General features: G+C 36.2%; 1 long non-coding RNA gene across 2 annotated transcripts; it reads left to right on the top strand.

The window, feature by feature from the left end:
• Window positions 1-3653: 3653 nt before the first annotated feature.
• Window positions 3654-9163, top strand: LOC104086679 (uncharacterized). Of its 2 annotated transcripts, XR_684144.4 has the most exons (4): window positions 3702-3974; window positions 5444-5524; window positions 5655-5715; window positions 8967-9163. It is a non-coding gene; the product is annotated as an uncharacterized lncRNA (long non-coding RNA). The 2 variants fall into 2 exon arrangements; XR_684143.4 differs by lacking the exon at window positions 8967-9163 and having other exon boundaries at window positions 3654-3974; window positions 5655-5952.
• The last annotated feature ends 454 nt before the right edge of the window (window positions 9164-9617 follow it).

The raw sequence follows: 9617 nt of genomic DNA, 5'->3' as shown, positions 1-9617 counted from the left end.
AACTGATGGGACAGCTATCACGCACGTCATGGTCGGGATCGATGCAGACGTCAGCATATATCTGATCGAGCTGTTGGAAAATCATATCGTTTCTCGCCACATCCTTTTCCAAGAAACGAGGGGACTATCTGTGTACGGTCAAAACCGATTAAGTCGGTCGTACGGACTGGTCGAGGTGATAATACTTCGATCAAATGGTATCTGCGTGACAACGGGTCGAGATCCGAAGTAAGGGCGTCGAGCTTCGAGCTCTAAGACCAATCAACGACAAGATCAGTATCATTATCGAGCTCATATCCAAATCGAACTACGAGGCAAAACGGAGATTATCGAAGATGCATAGACCGACCAACACTCATCCCGAATATTGAGACTCCGAGTCAAAGTCAAGCTCGAACCAAGGCCGAGGGCTCGATCCAATACCGAGCTCGAGCCGGTATCGAGCTCACAGACAAGAGCCGTTGCAACCGCACTAGGGGAGAGAATCTTGGCAGGAATCGAGAAAAAGACAATTTATCATGAGTTCTCCACTATATATTTTTTATATAGATAAAGTAGGATCCTTCTACTATAAAGGGGGAATTCTTGTAAGCATAAGCATAGATTGTAAAAAAAAGATAACTTTAGAGAGATTAACACTTTTGGGCTCATTTACTTTGCCTTGTTCATCAACATTTTCTTTTTCTCTGCCTTATATTTTATTCCATCTGTCAAAGAATATATATATTTTTATTTCACTCTGCAATTTGTACCAAGTTATATCACGTATTCTTAGAACCATATCAAATTTAACTCTATCTAATTTTTTGGGTAAACACTCATATTTAAGAGTAATCGTTAGTTTGGTTTTTTATTCTCTAAATCGAGAGGTCATTCAGAAAATTTATTTTCGTACGTGGTTTTCTTTCAGGCTTGTAATTAATTTCTAGCGATCAGTTTTTTGCTTAATACAACCATATATTCCCGTGAAAGAAAATCAAAATGAAAATAGAGTATCAGGTTTTAAAAGCAATATTATCACGTGGACAGGGGCGGCTCAATGGTGTTTGGAGCCTAAAGCCAAACATCAACGAGGGACCCCAAGTTTTTTGGTATTAAAAATCTTATTTAGTAAAATTTTATTTAAAGTTTATTTTTTTAGTTTTTTGAAATGTAAAATTATTAATAATTTATTTATAACCGATTTTTTGACTAGGATTATATATATTTCTATTTTCTAGGATTATTATTCAATTCTTTTAGGATTTCCTGGTTTCTAAAAAAATTATGATTCACCAATTTCTTCTTCTTCTTCTTGGATTCCATTATCGTCTAGCTCAACTATATTAGTAATTTGTTCATCTACCATAAATTTTTTCCTATTTTTTAATTTAAAATTTTATTGTTCGCTAAAAATTTATCAAGCGCTCCTTTTTGGGATTGTATTAAAATTTTAATTCTTCAATTTTTTGGTATTTTTAATACGCGTATTCATATTTTCTTGTTGACATATTAAAATTCTAATAAATAAATAAAAAGATGATACATATACTTACAAACAAAAGATATCAAAAAATAACAAATTCTAGATGCAAAGAAATAAGAAGAGTACGGAACAATTGAACTTGGTTTAACTAACAGTCATAGATAACTTGATATTAGTTTTGCTGCTTCAATATTTGTAGTGCAATGCGGGAAAGCTTGACAAAAAAGGGGTTGCAATTGCTTTTTGCTATCTTACTTAACGGAGTATTTTATGAGATAATGGACTTGTAAGTAAGGAAAGAGAAAGTAATCAAAGTAATATGGGCCCGTGATAATGATGATAGTGTATAAATGAGGCACGAAATATATTCACACGTAAAGTTTAGGGGTAAATCAAAAAGAAACTATTCCTATTATCAAATTATCTCTTATTTCCTTTTTCATGAAAAATGCACTTTTTCTATGATATACTAGATATTTATTTTTAAATTTATCATATGCAACTATTTATTATTAGAAAATTTTGGGGCCCCTATAAATATGGGGCCTCAAGCAGTTGCTTGAATTGCCTTACCATCGGGCCGACCCTGCACGTGGACTTAGCTTGTTATGTTTGATTGTCAATTATTTATATCGACGGGTCATATAATTTAAATGGCGTTACTTAAATATTAGGTCATATAATTTTAATGGATTAATCTTCTTGTTTTTTTTAATGAAATTAAATTTCTTCATCTTAGCGGAAACTTTTGACAAGAGTGGGTTGCTCTAGCGGTTAACACCCTCCACTTCCAATCAAGAGGTTGAGAGTTCGAGTCACCCCAAGAGTAAGGTGGGGAGTTCTTGGAGGGAGGGAGCCGAGGGTATATCGGAAACAGCCTCTCTACTTCAGGGTAGGGGTAAGGTCTGCGTACACACTACCCTACCCAAACTCCACTAGTAAAATTATACTAGATTGTTATTGTTGTTGTTAGCGGAAACATTTAAATCATGATTTCTTCTCATGTACCTAACTTTGATGGATAAAATTATCCGTAGTGGACGATAGGTCATCTTGCCAATGTTAGTTTTAAAAAAAAAGCGTCACACGCCAAGTAAGCAATTTCATTTTTACTTTTTCTTTTCCGAAACAACAAAATTATAAAAGTTGAAATTGATTATTCTTTACGTATTAGCCACAAATAGTTGGTCCTTTCAGTCTAATTACAAACTTAATGGTGATCCTTGATATACCAGTACCTACTATCCCTTTTTTTCTTTCTTTCATTCTTTTTTATTTCCTTTCTAACATATGATTAAATTGTCGACTATTTTCACCTTCATCAAATTATGAATAACGGGAAAGTTTTATTTTGTAGGTACATCCATTTAGTTTAGTCATGATTAGCCAAAATGCAATTATGAAACAACAACAAGAACAACATATCCAGTATTATCCCACACTGTGGGGTATGGGGAAGATAGTGTGTACACAAACCTTACCCCTACCTTGTGAGAATAGAGATGTTGTTTCCAATAGACCATTGGCTCAGGAAAGTATAAGCACCACATTAATGAAAATATAGATAAGAAGGGACAGTACCAAAAACCATATAAAAGCAAAATAAAAACAACAAGATAGTAAGGTGATCAATAATGAAAGAAAACAATGGTTAGTCATAAAAACCTACTACCAACAGAAAGCGAGATTGCATGCCAATAATACTATTATGAACACTCTAGACTACCTACTCTACTACCCTAATCCTCGACCTCCATACCTTCCTATCAAGGGTCATGTCCTCGGTCAACTGAAGATGCGCCATGTCATACCTAATCACCTCTCCCCACCTCTTCTTTGGCCTATATCTACCTCTTCGTAGGCCATCCACTGTCAACTCCTCACACCTCCTCACAGGAGCGTATGTGCTCCTCTTCCTCACATGACCAAACCACATAAGCTGCGCTTCCCGCATCTTGTCCTCAATATGGGTCACACCCACCTTGTCGCGAATAACCTCACACTACAAAAAAGGGGGAAATTGCAGCGATTTTTGTACGGCGGTTCTCAAAAACCGCCAGAATATATCATATTTGCGGCATCTTTCTATCCGCCATATTACGAATTTGTATAGTGGCGTTTTAATCTGTATTTGCGGCGGTGAAAGCCGCCTTATTTATTACTTTAATTTTAAAATATCTTTTGGTTTATTTCAAAATGCAAAGCTATGTAAACTCACAAATTAGAATTAACTCTCACTCTCCGGCACAAGCAAACCCTAGTCTCTGCATTTTATCTCTCTCCCTCTCCCTCCCACCAAATATGGCACAAATCATCGGCGACATTCACTAGATCGTCGTAGTCGGCGACTCCCTCTCCTCTCCTTTCCGTCTCCTCTTCTCGCCAGGTCTCCGATGAAGCTCGCGAAGGAGTTCGCTAATCTCCATCCGCCTTTGTTGATGGCAACTCCCAATTCCAAAGAAATTTCAGCCAGGACTTTCTATTTCCTATCCTTTTTGCTTATGTGCGTGTAGGTATCTGTGTGGATCTACGGTTTCTTTGTGGTTATGCAATGTTTCGTCACTTTAGTTGTTAGATCTGTTCTTAGCTTTATTTTTAAGAGATTTTGTGTATCCAGTGTGGTAAGGAACTGACTTTTCTATGATTGAAATTTGTTAGAAGTTCTTTTGGTCAGTTAGGGTAGGGATGCGAGGATCCTTAGTTTTGGGTGTTTAAGGTTATATTTGTAGAATGCGTACAAGGATGGCATAGTGGCCCTAACTAGTTTAGGATTGAGGCGTAGTTGATTGATTAAATCAAGAGTTGTGTGGAGTAGTGTTTTATTGTCATTTACTGCTATAAATTCTTATGCTAGCTATGGAACTGCTAGTTGAAGAATAATTAGTCTACCTGAATTAATTGTAGTATCATTTGGAATGATATAGTAGTGATTAGTCATCTATCTCTATTAGCTATCTACTATTTATACATGTTTATACATAGAGTATACATATATTATATATCTATCGACTATTTATAATTTAAGAAGTTGAGTGAGCGGCTAATTAGATTAATTCTTTTATCACAAGTATTTCCCACTTAATAGCCAATTTATCCCCAACCTCACTCTCCCATGTTCTGTTGAGGTGAAACTCAGTGCATACTGCAATTTCAGAGTAGAAGCCAAACTGCATTGAGCACTATGTACTTAAAAAGCCTCTTCTCAAGCACATTGGACTATCTCAAAATGAATTTAATACAAAGAGAATCAGAGTTAGATTACTAAAGTTAGAGCCTAAGTTCCTGTAATCTACAAACTTTGCTGTTGTACTACTATTTAATTTAGTTCATAATAGTAATTGTTCAATTGGAAAGTAAAACACTACAAAATCCTAGCAGTTAGGCACCACATCAGCACCTTATAACAGCATTTTGAAAACATTTCCTAGCAACAAGTTCAAAGTAAACTCTTGGGACCAAAGCTTAGAGTACACACCTATTGAAGGATACATGTCCCTTTGAGGAATGATACAGAGAAGATTAGCATCGCCCTTGCGTGAAAGATCATACGCACAAATCGAGAAATTATCTCAGAAAACTATTAAAGGATATAGTTGTCCTAAACCATTTTAGTCTTCTCTACAATTGTTGCAACACATCTTATTCTTGCATTTGTAAAATGTAGTGTTAGAGTGTTCGATAATATGCTTCAGTGAAAAAATTAAATTGTTGACATTTTTGTCTTAGCTAATGTTTGAAGATGGTAGTAAATGTTGATCATGCGTATTAACATTGATTAATTATTAAGGGATAATCAATTTAGACTTGATGAAAGGAGGACTCGAAGTTGTTTTCTCTTTTTACGTACCTACCTGTGGGATAATGTTTTACTCATTTTGGGGTGTTTTTATGGGATTAATATCGCTTTTGTTGGTTTTTTTAACTATGCAAACTTGGCACGCTGTAAAATTGTGAATTCAAAATTAGTTGAATTTGCAGATAATGTTGGGAATGCAGTCAGCAAGGCTGTGCAGGGTCTTGTGGAAGCTTGGCGAGTCTCATTTGTGTTTGTGCTCCAAGGTGAATAGGTTCTCCTTCCTATACTATGTTTCCTTTTTATTGTATGTGTATTGCGTACTGATCTTAATCTTATGTATGCCTCAGTCCAATTGAGCTGAATAAGTTTTTTCTTTAATTTATTTTGCTACAGGTGTGATCATAATGAAACTCAGCTATGGCACAAATTGAAAGCATTCTTCTTTCTATTTGAGGTATTGAAACTCAGATTATTCTCACAAGTGTTATATACCGATTGAATTTCAGCTATTGTGAAAATGAAGATCTATTATTTAAACCAATATATATTATATTGGTTCATACCGTGATCCTTGAGTTACTTGAAGCCTGGAGTGTTTTTTCTTTTTTCATCAACCAAGTGCATTCTGAATGTTCTACAGTATATTGAACATAATTTGTCCTTTTATAAGTAAGGGTGTTTTGTGAGCAAATATTGCAGTCAAGGAAATTTCAGCTATTGTAAAAATGTAAATGCATTGTATTTATCACGATCCGGAATTTTCACCTTCGGGACCGTGATGGCGCCTAATATTTCACTTGCTAGGAAAGCCAACGTTAGAGAACCGTTAAGTCAATTGTTAACCGTTAAGTCAATTGTTATTCGGTTTCAACAAATAAAGTCAATTAAGCCAAAATGAAACAAAACCGAGTGCGGAATAACATATATGCCCATAATATCTACTACAATTCGGATCTTGAGTCATAACTCATGAGCTTCTAAGATTTTCTACAAACAGAGTCTGAAAGAAATACAATTGTTTTGAACGAAAAGAAACAGTAAAATAGGGAAAATAGAAGGGGACTCCAAGGTCTGCGGACGCCAGCAGATCTACCTCGAGTCTACAATGAGCAAATCTAAGTTGCTACGCCTCATGAACAGCTAGGGCTGGTACCAAAGTCTGCACAAGAAATGCAGAGTGTAGTATGAGTACAATCGACCCCATGTACTCGTAAGTGTCAAGCCTAACCTCGACGAAGTAGTAACGAGGCTATGACAAGACACCCACATAATAAACCTGTGCATATAACAGTATATATACAAGATAACAACAAATAAAAGCTAAACACGTACTATTGGGAGGGGGGACATGCTAAGGGGATACAAGATACGAGAGATACAACGGAAATGATAACCAGAAAAGTCAATATGCCTTTAACCATTAAAAATAATTAAGCATAATGAAGAAAATTGTACGGCATCACCCTTCGTACTTTTACTCTCAACCTCACAATGAAACAATAATTTCGCACGGTATCACGCTTCGTGCTTTTACTCTCATTCTCAGTGTAAATCAGTAGATACGACACGACATCACCCTTCGTGCATTAACTCTCATAACATGGCACGACATCACCCGTCGTGAATTAACACTCACAATATGGCATGGCATCACTCTTCGTGCATTAACACTCATATACGGCACGACATCACCCTTCGTGCATTAACACTCTCCCTTACACATAACAATGAACAAATAATAACAGGGAGATAGGATCAACAAGAACAAGCCTGACTTCAACAATAGTTCAACAATACCAACCTCAACATTGGAATCAATACTCAATTATTACAAAGCCCATAAACACGGGAAGGACAATAAATTTAACGAATAACTAGTCTAAGCATGGATAACATGATCAAAGTAAGCAATAATTGCAAGGAACAAGTCCCACCTGCATGCTTTAACCCGACAGCAACGCATAAGTATTCATCACCTCACATATACGTTGTACCCAATATCTAAACATGTAGCATATAGACAAACAAGTCTTAATCCCTCAAGTCAAGGTTAACAACGACACTTACCTCGCTCCAAAGGTCCACTCAAAGCTCAATCACATCTTTGCCTTTCAAACAAGCATCCGAACCAATAGAATCTAGCAAATTACCAACTAAACGATTCAAATTAAGTCTTAGGAACTACCCACGATTGCAAAGGATTCAATTTAGGTCATTATTGAAAAAGTCAACAAACGTCAACTTCCGGGCCCGCTTGGTCCAAACCCGAAATTCGGACCAAAACTCGATTACCCATTCACCCTCGAGCCTGGTTATGTAATTGTTTTTGGAATCCGACCTCAATTTGAGGTCTAATTCCCAATTTTACAAAAATCCCTAATTCTACCCAAACCCCCAATTTTCACTATGAAAACACTAGATTTTAGGTTGAAATCTTAGGAAATGTAATAAAAGATTGTAAGAAAATAAGTTAGAATCACTTACCAATAATTTGGGGAAGAAGTGCTCTTGGAAAAATCGCCTCTAGGGTTTCTAAGTTTAAAAATTTGAGAGAATGAACAAAAATCGCATTTCTCAACTATTTGATTAGTCGCAGATGTCGCAGATGTCGCATTTGCGACTTGGGGTTCGAAAATGCGAGCCCCGCAAATGCGAAGAAACATTCGCAAAAGCGAAGGCCTCCCATCTCTGCTTTCATCGCATTTGCGATGACTTGTTCGCAAATGCGAACATTGATCTTCCGCATTTGCGACCAAGCCTGCCCCAGCCCCACTTCGCAAATGCGAAGTGTTGTTCGCAAATGCGAACTTCGGCCTCCATGCGAACTCATGCTGACCCAGGTACTCTTCGCAAATGCGATTACTGATCTCGCAATTGCGAGATCAGACACCAGTTACCAGAAATTGCAGAACCAGCTGAGTTTTCTAAGTCCGAACTACTCCGTAGCCTATCCGAAACTCACCCGAGCCCTCGGGGCTCCAAACCAAACATGCACACAAGTCTAAAAATATCATACGAACTTGTTCGCTCGATCAAATCGCCAAAATAACGCCTAGAACTATGAATCGGACACCAAAATCAAATGAAATTTTCAAGAAACTTTAGAATTGCTATATTAACAACCGGACGTCCGAATCACTTCAAACCAACTCCGTTTCACACCAAATTTGACAGATAAGTCATAAGTGTAGTATTGTACCTATACCGGGTTCCGAAACCAAAATACGGACCCGATATCAATAAAGTCAAACATTGGCCAAATTTTCAAAGTCATTAAGCTTTCAAACTTTCAAACTTTCAAATTTCAACAAAGTCCGATAACTCGGGTTAGGGACTTCCGAATTTGATTTCGGACATACGCCCAAGTCCAAAATCACGATACGGACCCACGGGATCGTCAAAACACGGATCCGGGTTCATTTGCTCAAAACGTTGACCTAAGTCTAACTCAAATGGATATGAAGGCAAAAATTTCATATTTTCTCAGATTTTTTAACATAAAAGCTTTTCGAAAAAATACCCGGACTGCGCACGTAAATCGAGAAGGGTTAAAATGAGGTATTTAAGGCTTCAAAGCGCAGAATTAGGTTCTAAAACATAAGATGACCTATCGGGTAATTAGAGTATTTAATGTATTTATTATATTGGTTTTCTACTTTAATCCTTGGAGTTACTTATTGCTTGTTGTTTCAATTTATGTTATAGGTACTGGATATAAGAAATAGCGTCCCAACACCTAAAAATACAAGATCACCAGATGGAAATAGCAAAGCCATCATGCAAGTGCTCATTGAATATTATTTCTAGGATTTATCATAATTATTTTCCTTCTGTTGAATTGATGTAAACTATTACTCCTTGAAATTTTAATTAATACATTTATGATGTGATTTTGAATTGCTTATTCTTTTTATAAATGATGAATGATCTATTTAATTAATCTTTTTTTAAAATTGTGTCAAAACTATTATACAATAATATATAAGTTTTGGGTATAAAATATAATAAAAACAATGTCAAAAAGGACTACAAATAGAAAAGTAAAATTACGGCGCCTATTAGTAAAATTACGGCGGTTGGCGACCACCACTATTTTAGTTTGTGATATCAACTTTCTAATTGTGACAGTTTCAAACCGCCATTTTAAGATATAAAGAATCGTCATTTTAACAATGCACAATTCTGGGGGTTTTCTGAAAATCGTCGTATTAACTTTTTGGCGGATGCAATTTCGACGATTTTGATAGACCGCCATTAATGATGATACTGACGGTTAAAACCGCCATAATATGTAAGAAAAAGCTGCCACAATATCCCCGTTTTCTTGTAGTGTCATTTCTGATCCTATCTAACTTG

This window comes from Nicotiana tomentosiformis, chromosome 6, assembly GCF_000390325.3.
Source record: "Nicotiana tomentosiformis chromosome 6, ASM39032v3, whole genome shotgun sequence".
Classification (NCBI taxonomy): domain Eukaryota; kingdom Viridiplantae; phylum Streptophyta; class Magnoliopsida; order Solanales; family Solanaceae; genus Nicotiana; species Nicotiana tomentosiformis.
Note: the sequence above shows the minus strand (reverse complement) of the source record. Positions and strands in the feature narration are given on the sequence as shown.